Source organism: Glycine max, chromosome 3 (assembly GCF_000004515.6).
Source record: "Glycine max cultivar Williams 82 chromosome 3, Glycine_max_v4.0, whole genome shotgun sequence".
Taxonomy (NCBI): Eukaryota; Viridiplantae; Streptophyta; class Magnoliopsida; order Fabales; family Fabaceae; genus Glycine; species Glycine max.
Genome location: NC_016090.4, coordinates 29275936 through 29284526, shown reverse-complemented (window position 1 = coordinate 29284526; position 8591 = coordinate 29275936). Strand labels below are relative to the sequence as shown.

The 8591-nt window shown below is 32.1% G+C and overlaps 1 long non-coding RNA gene across 1 annotated transcript; it reads right to left on the bottom strand.

Annotated features, from left to right (window-relative positions):
* Positions 1-736: 736 nt before the first annotated feature.
* On the bottom strand, positions 737-4289 carry LOC106798320 (uncharacterized). Its single transcript, XR_001387699.3, has 4 exons — positions 4049-4289; positions 1960-3365; positions 1789-1855; positions 737-1700 (listed from the first exon to the last, which is right to left on the bottom strand). It is a non-coding gene; the product is annotated as an uncharacterized lncRNA (long non-coding RNA).
* Positions 4290-8591: the final 4302 nt, after the last annotated feature.

Genomic DNA, 8591 nt, shown 5'->3' with positions numbered 1-8591 from the left:
CAAAAATGTCTTATTCAAGAGATTTACTCTCTGGTAATCGATTACCAGAGGATGTAATCGATTACCAGTGGCCAAAATGATTTATAATAGCTATTAGAAATTTGAATTCAAATTTTACACAGTGAAATCGACTACACAAGGATGGTAATCGATTATCAACAGTTAATAAACATTTTGATTCAAATTTTAAAGCCTGTAATCGATTACACAAGTCTTGTAATCGATTACCAGAGGAGATTTTAAGAAAATTATTTCCAAGAGTCACAACTTTTCAAATGATTTTTACATGGCCATCAAAGGTCTATTTATATGTGACTTGGAACACGACTTTGCTCAGAGTTTTTCAGAACAAAAAGTCTTATCCTCTCAAATAGCAAAAAACATTTTATCCTCTTAAGAATTCCTTGGCCAATACACTTGCAATTCAATAAGGAATTAATTGAGTGCTCAAATTGTTCAATCTATCTCTTTCAAGAGAGATTTCTTCTTCTCTTCATCTTATTTCTAAAAAAGGATTAAAGAGACCGAGGGTCTCTTGTTGTAAAGAAATTTGAACACAAAGGAAGGGTTGTCCTTGTGTGGTTTAGAACTTGTAAAGGGATTTTGCAAGATAGTGGAACTCTCAAGCGGGTTGCTTGGGGACTGGACGTAGGCACAAGAGTGTGGCTGAACCAGTATAAATCTGAGTTTGCATTTTCTCTTCCCATAAACTCCTTTATTGTTTATTGCTTATTATTTCTATTTAGTAAGATTAACTTGCATTATTATTTAGGAGTTCATTTTTAAAGGGAATCTTAGGTTGTTGGGTTAAATTAAAAGTAGAATTTTTAATTGGGGAATAGTTTGTGATATCTTAATTGAACCCCCCTTCTTCTTGCTCTTCCTTGAGGTTCGACAATACTGTAGAAACTAGACAGAATAATAGTTAGCATGAATCCTAACATCATTTAAAAAAAATGGATTTAAAGAAGAAAAAGAAAGCAACAAGTTCCCATTTCTCACATAGAAGAAGCCAAATCATCCGCTTTTAGTGTCTTAGCAAGCCCAAAATCCCCTATATAAATGTCAGGAAATTACAGACAAAATTCAAAATGAAAACGTCATAATCTATCCCTAATGTAGTCAAATATAATATATGAACTCACCTAGGCGAACATCTTCATCCTTGGTTAGAAAGATGTTGGAACACTGCTAGCAGAGTGGACAAAATAATTTAACATATTTTCAAATGGAAGATTAAGGAGGAAAAAAAAAGAAGCCATATTTTCAAATATATATATGCAAAAATACCTCCTCAGGAAAGTAAACCCCGATTGATTTTTTCATCAATGCAGCCCTATTAAGTATTTAAAGAGAAAACAAACATAACAAAATAGTATGTAATTGGACATACACCACCCATGAACTTCACATGACACTAGGACTTCACACTTCACAGGTATTATCCAATACACTCACATGTCTCCATCTTCACGTATCCAGTAACAATGCAAACATAGCAACCCTACAATACAACCAAAAAACATACATAGCCAAAAAGAAAAATGTTACAATCCAACAAACTCTAGTTTACAGCAGAAATTACATTATTGCTTACTGCAATATAACAATTGAAACAGTGTGCTTTCTCTAGCCTTCTCAACCCAAGCCTCTTTAAATTGCAAAATGTAGGGATGTTGAATTCAAGCAATAAGAGCCATCTACAATTCCCAAAACAGACCACAACGGTCAAATAACAGAACACGAAGCAAATCAACAAGCAAGAAATTAAAGAAACCAAAAACCTACCTCTTGATGAGCAGATCTTCTGCATTGTTTAGTCTGTCGCGCAAGCCTGATTTTCTTCAACACATACCTGCAATCCACGAACCCAAAGAACCGTTAGTTCACAAAATTTGAATAAACACAAACCAAATACAGACACAACCAAATGCAAAAAAAATCGAGATGCAAACACACTTCTTCTTCTCCGCTTTGTGGTTTACGAGAATCACAGCGCCAAACGTGCCACGATCGATCTTTCTCCGACGGATGCAGTGAGCTCAAGTCCCTTGTGCAAGACCTGATTCTGCGGCAGAATAGCTCCGACGAGATGGTAACACTCGCTGAGCAAGCTGTACACCTCGGGGAAAAATGACACGTCGCTTTGGCATATGGCTTCGAGGCACTTCACTGCTTTCCCTATTTCCCCTCTCTTCCCATGGTACTCTGCAAGTCCCCATAGCCCCTCCGCCACCGCTTCCATCCAAACGCGATTATACTTCCATTCAAATGCGTAGCTCTTTCCATGGAGTGGAACGCGGGGGAAAGGAACAGACGGAGTGACATGGAGAATAGGAAAAGACGCGAGAAAGAGGAAAGAGAAACAAATGCAAGGAGAAATGAATGCGAGGGAATGGAATGAATGGAGGGAATTAATAGTTGAAAATAAAAAATATTAAGAAGACGAACAGACGCGAAGCAATTTTCTCGAGGAGGATAACTTTTTCTAAAAACGATGTTAAAATCTAATTTCCAAGACAGGCTTAACCACACCCGTCTTTGAAAAGTTTCAATTAATTACAAAAGGACCATTGCCACTTAATAAGGATGACTTATCGATAACCGTTTTTAAATATATGTCGTAAAAAAACATTTTTTAGTAGTGTAACTTTGATTTTTTCTTCTATTCAAATTTCAAACTAATATTTTAATCAAACTAATAAATTTTTTTTAAATATGTTTAACATCCCTAATATATGTTTGATTTTTGTTTTGAGTCATTCATAAAATTATTTTGGTGTTTTAAGTCTTTGATATATTAAAAGTTTTGTTTCAAATTTTTCCCGTGAGTTAATTGATAACATGATATCAAGTTTTAATGTTATATCATTGGTCAACTAACTTATGTCAGAAACTTAAAACAAAATTTTAATATATATATCAAAAGCTCATAATAATAAAATTTTTATCAAGAACTTAAAACAAAGAAATAAATAAATAAAAATACTAATATATGGTCTCATAATTAATGCTAATGCATGTTTGCAGAATTTTAATTTGAAATATAATACATAGTAATACTTCAATTAATGTTTAAAAAAAGAATGATAAAAATATATATAAAAAAAACAAAAGTGAACTACTCCCCAAACCTGATATTTTACACTATATAACGTAGACCAATTGCAACACAACATTCAAACCAAATACAAATAAGCATAGCCATGGTATCTAATATATGGTTATTTCTACTTGTATTCTTTCAAACGCAACACAACAGCCACATCATGGACGATAATTGTGACAACAAGGACGATCAGATTTTGCGAGCAACTTTCGTTGTTGGGCAAATAGTCTTCTTCTCTGAGCTTTTTCATATGAACCTATAAAGTAACATATAATTAAGAATTTATTTTGTAACAACTCAAAAACCATATATTTATTCCAAAAACATATTTATTGTTTATAATATCTGGCATAACTTATTGTGTAAGAGTCGTTAGGACTTGAAGCGTGAATAACACATAAGATTCTCTCTATATATACCACATTATGATAAAATTCAACTTTTAAGTAAAACAACAGCTTTCTATTTGAATTAATTTTTAATAAATATTTATAGAAAAAAGAAAGTATAATATTAATGATTTAACATAAGTTATAATCAACTTATAGACTTCAACTTTTATAAATTTTCTCATTTAAATTCTCTGAAAGTTGATTTTATAACTTAGGCATAAGTTAATATTAACTTATAGAAAAATATTTTTTTTATTTTCTTTATTTATAATATTTATTGTGAAGTTTATCTAAACCAGACTTATAAGTGATTAGAATTGAATAAGATTACATGCATACATGGTCAAACTTAATTAAAGTGATCGAATAATACATAAGACCTTATTTACATTTTTTTTTCATAAAAACGTACAGTAAAAATAGGGGGAGATTTCACTTAGTTGCATGAAAAGACAGAAACAGTATTTATCCATATATTTGTCCATGGAAAGGCAACAGTATTCGACCAAAGACAGAAACACCAGAAAGAGAGGAAGATTTCACTTACTTGCATGAAACTCAGAAGCACCATCTAGGTTCAATGATGTTGCCCTAGCACATAATAAACCGAACACACAAAGGAAAAACACAACCCAAGTAAACGAAATGCTATTAGAAGCCATTAATTTGGTGCAAATCGTAATGTACTCATCAAAACATATCCTAATTTATAACCCAAACATGGCTAGGTGTGGCTTTCCATTCAAGCATTTTATTATTTTTATTCTGCACGATGTTTGACATTGATGCAGCCTTGTTCTGCCATCTGACTACTTTTAGCCAATAAAAAGGGAGGTGGGAGGAGAAAGTGTGCGTTGACAAAGTCTTGGGGTATCGCGTGAAGGATACGGTTAAATAATATAAGCCATTATTAATGTTTCTGTAGAAGCCATTACTCGTCGTATATCATGTTTAACTAATTTCACTTAATATTCTTTTTAATTCAATTTTACTGATCATATAATTCTTGATTTGAGAGTTACTTCCATAATTCATTATTTAACTTTATTTTAATGTACAATAGACTAATTAAAATGTAAGTAAGTTTTGATTACAAAATTAAATATGAATATTTAATTTATCCTAAACTTACATGCATGCATCAAGATATTATCATATGTCAAAAAAATTAAGAATAATATATAAATGTAAAAAAATTTGAGATAAAATTACTAGGAATAATATTATCATATGAGTATCATAAGATTTGCTAATTTTCCATTTATAAATGATTATTAAGAATAATAAATGTAAAAATTACTCCAAAAATTAGTTTTTCCCTCCCAAATATTATAATAAAATACTTTATACAATCTATTTTCATTTCATTAATTATTTGATTAGGAATTGCCTCTGTTCTTGCTCGATATCATTTTTTGTTGTATGGTTTTCCGTACCAAAATAACGTAAAATTATAATTTCTCTTGTTACTTTCCTTCTATACAATGAAGGTGAAAAAAACTCTTGCATGAATGTTTTGTAAGGGAAATTTATGTGTTCTAAGATGTGCTTAATTTATTTAATCTCGTACGTGATGAAAGCAAAATAAGAAATGTTTTTGGTAGACTTTAAGTTAAGCTTGAATATCCGCTTAGTGTTCTCTCATTATTTAAAAGGACAAGTTCCATCTTAATTAGTTTTCATAAAGATTTAATAAAGCTTTGCGCAAATGCATTTTTTATCATTATGTGCAAATACATTAAATAAAAAGGATTTGATTAACACCCATGAATATTCCATGGTTTACTACTAAATTCAAAGTCGTTAGCAACCCTTTTATGCTCCGGTCCTTAAAATGTTAACTCGTTCTTTTTAATCTAGCTAGTTGAGTTTTTCTTTATTTCTTGCGTTTCCCCCTCTGTTTCTATTTTATAGCTTGTAGAAAATTTTGATCTTGTTTTGGCATATGTAAAGAGATTCAATGATGTAACATCTTCACGTTGTCATGTAAGTACGTACCTGGTAAAATTAATCTAATTAGGCATAAGGTGCTGCTGCTTCAACATTGTCAACATTAGAAATATCAGAAAACTAAGTTTATCTTTTAATAAAACATAAATTCAAATAGATTCAAATCTAAAAGATAATTAAACTCCTTATCATGTGAAGTTTGTCGCCATCTTAATACAAATCAGTTTTTGATTCTTATCATGTGATTATCCTAAAAATTGCACGGGATCACGTCTAGGTTGGTTAGCATTCATCGGATTCTATATCTACTCTCTTGATTTGGTTGGTGTGTCATTGACTTTTATAAAGCTGGTGTGCCATTTGTTTAAAGGTTCTTTGATATGCACTACTAAAAAATTACTTTTTTACTACACGCATTCTAAAACGATTATATGTAACCGTCTTAGAATGTCACACGGTGATAGTTTTGTAATTAAGAAAAATATTTTTTTATGACATACATTGTAAGACGATTTTACGAAACTGCCTTAGAATGTACTAGGGGGAACGATAATGACGACGAGTTTATATGTAAAAATGTCGTTGTTTTCGGCCCATGTAAGTTGGACCTGGCTTATAATAAAACGGTAGGTGTTATTGGCGTTTTAAAAGACAAAAACCCTAGCCTAGTGCTTATCACCATCGCTAGAGGAGAAAGAGAAAGGTGCGAAAATGAGCGGAGCGAAGGGGAAGAAGAAGGGAGTGAGCTTTGTGATTGATTAAGTGAAGCTGGTGGAGGATAAGAAGGGGAAGAAGAAGAAGGATTTTCTCTGGAGAAGTTCCTTCAGGAGAGGATTAAGGTCGACGACAAGGCCGGTGCACTCGGCAATTCCATTTCCATCACCAAGGACAAGAGCAACAACACCGTCACCTCCGACAGCAACTTCTCTAAACGATACTCTCTTCGCCATGCTCCTCTTGTATGTTGCCAGTTTTGTTTTTCTCATAGGAGGGGATTTATTATTATTATTATTATTATTATTATCGATTATAGCATTTCTCAAAATCAGGGTGATTTACTTTTTCCGTATGGCTATTCTTCATTAATTGATGTTATTTTTTCTGTTAGCTGAGATATTTCGGATAATAGCTCTAGGACCCTGTTACTGACACTAAGATCAACACGATAGAAAGCTGTTTGAAAACTTAAGCTAAAGCTCTTCTAGTCTTGTAGGGTTTTCTACATGTCCTTAATAACTTACAAAGGGGTGAATTAATTTTCCACTAACAAACTTTTAACCCCCTTCTAAAAGAGATAGGCTCAGAATGCAGAAGAAGCAGCAATCAATTTAATATTGTTTTTTAAACATGCAAGACAAAATTGATTGCAATAACATAAATGAGATAAGGGAAGAGAGAATGTAAACATAGTTTTATACTGGTTTGGCAAATTCTGTGTCTACATCCAGTACTCAAGCAACCCACTATCTTTGTAAAAATCCATTTACAACTTTTGAACTACACAGGGACAACCCATCCCTTGTGTTCAGGAATCCTTACAACTCAAGAGACCCTCGGTCCCTTAATTAATCTTATTGAATGAGAAGAAAGAAAGAAGAATTCTCTCTTCAAGAGAAGAATATTACAACGAAGATCCATGGATGAACTCTTAATGGATTTGCAAGTGTTTGCCCAAGAGTTCTTGAGAGAGCATTTGGCAATGAAGTTCTCTTGGAATGTCTCTCATTTTCTTTTGAGAGGATAAAACATTTTGGTTAAGCAAAACTCTCTCATAAAATTCGTGATGGCCATTCACAAATCCAATGAAAAGATGTGACTGTTGGCATATTTTCTGAAAATTCTCCACTGGTAATCGATTACAATGTTTGTGTAATCGATTACATAGTTATAATTTGAAGGATCATGACTTTTGAATTTGAATTTTAGGAGTTTCGTTGCTGGTAATCGATTACAGACATATGGTAATCAATTACATGTTGAAAATTCAAATTCAAAACCCTTTTCAACAGCTATTTCTCAACCTTGTCTTCTAGTAATCGATTACACTGCCTGGTAATCAATTACCAGAGCCTTGAATATCTTGAAAGCACTTTATTTTAAGGAAAGACTTGATCTTGAGTTAATCTTGAAGCAATGCTTTGTTTGTTGAAGCAATCTTGTATTAATCTTGAAGTCATGCTTATCCTTTGAAGCAACTTTGTTTGATTCTTCTTTTGACATCATCAAAATCATGTACACATACATTCACATTCTCTCCCTTTTTGATGATGACAAACATGTGATTTCTTCTCGACACCATGAAAGCTTGCATGATTTACATTCTCCCCCTTTCTCAAGAAAATTCTTCTTGACATCATCAAAATCTTCATGATTTACATTCTCCCCCTTTTTGATGATGACAACCACCTGTAGGTTAGGAGCAACAACAAAGAAAATATCTATTTGCATATAGTTTACTCCCCCCTTGGTTTTACAATGATTTCTTATATGAGACAATTGAAGATTTCATATTTTTCATATATAAAAAGTTGTCTCATAAAAAATAGATCATTTTTCCTTACTATTTTATCTTATGTCTTTTTCTCCCCCTTTGTCAACATAAAAAACAAATCATGAATAGAGAAAAGGAAAAAAATGTTCCCACTTGTTGCAATGTATGAGAATCAAGTGATACCAAAAGGCATTAAAATAATAATTCAATATTAATCAAGCAAAAACAAGTACAATAACACATCAATCAAAAAATACAATCAATCAAACACACAATCAAAAGCAATCAACAAAACGCAATAAAAAACAATTATTAAAGACAATCAGAATAACTATCAATCATAATCATCAATGACAATAAAAAATTTAAGCACAAAACAAGCATTAAAACTCAATCAAAAGTTATCAATCATAGACAAAAATCATCAAAAGTAATCAATCAAAGACAAGTGACCTATTGGTATCATTTGATATTACTTGTTGGGCTTGTTGATCAAGTGGCCTTTACTTGTTGTCTCCATAAATCACATATTCACTATCTTGGGGAGAAATGTGGCCTTTGTTTGTTATCTTCATAAATCACATATCCATTTATATTGGGGAGAAATATGAATAAACTTTGATGCATGCCATGTGTTTGGAGAAATTGC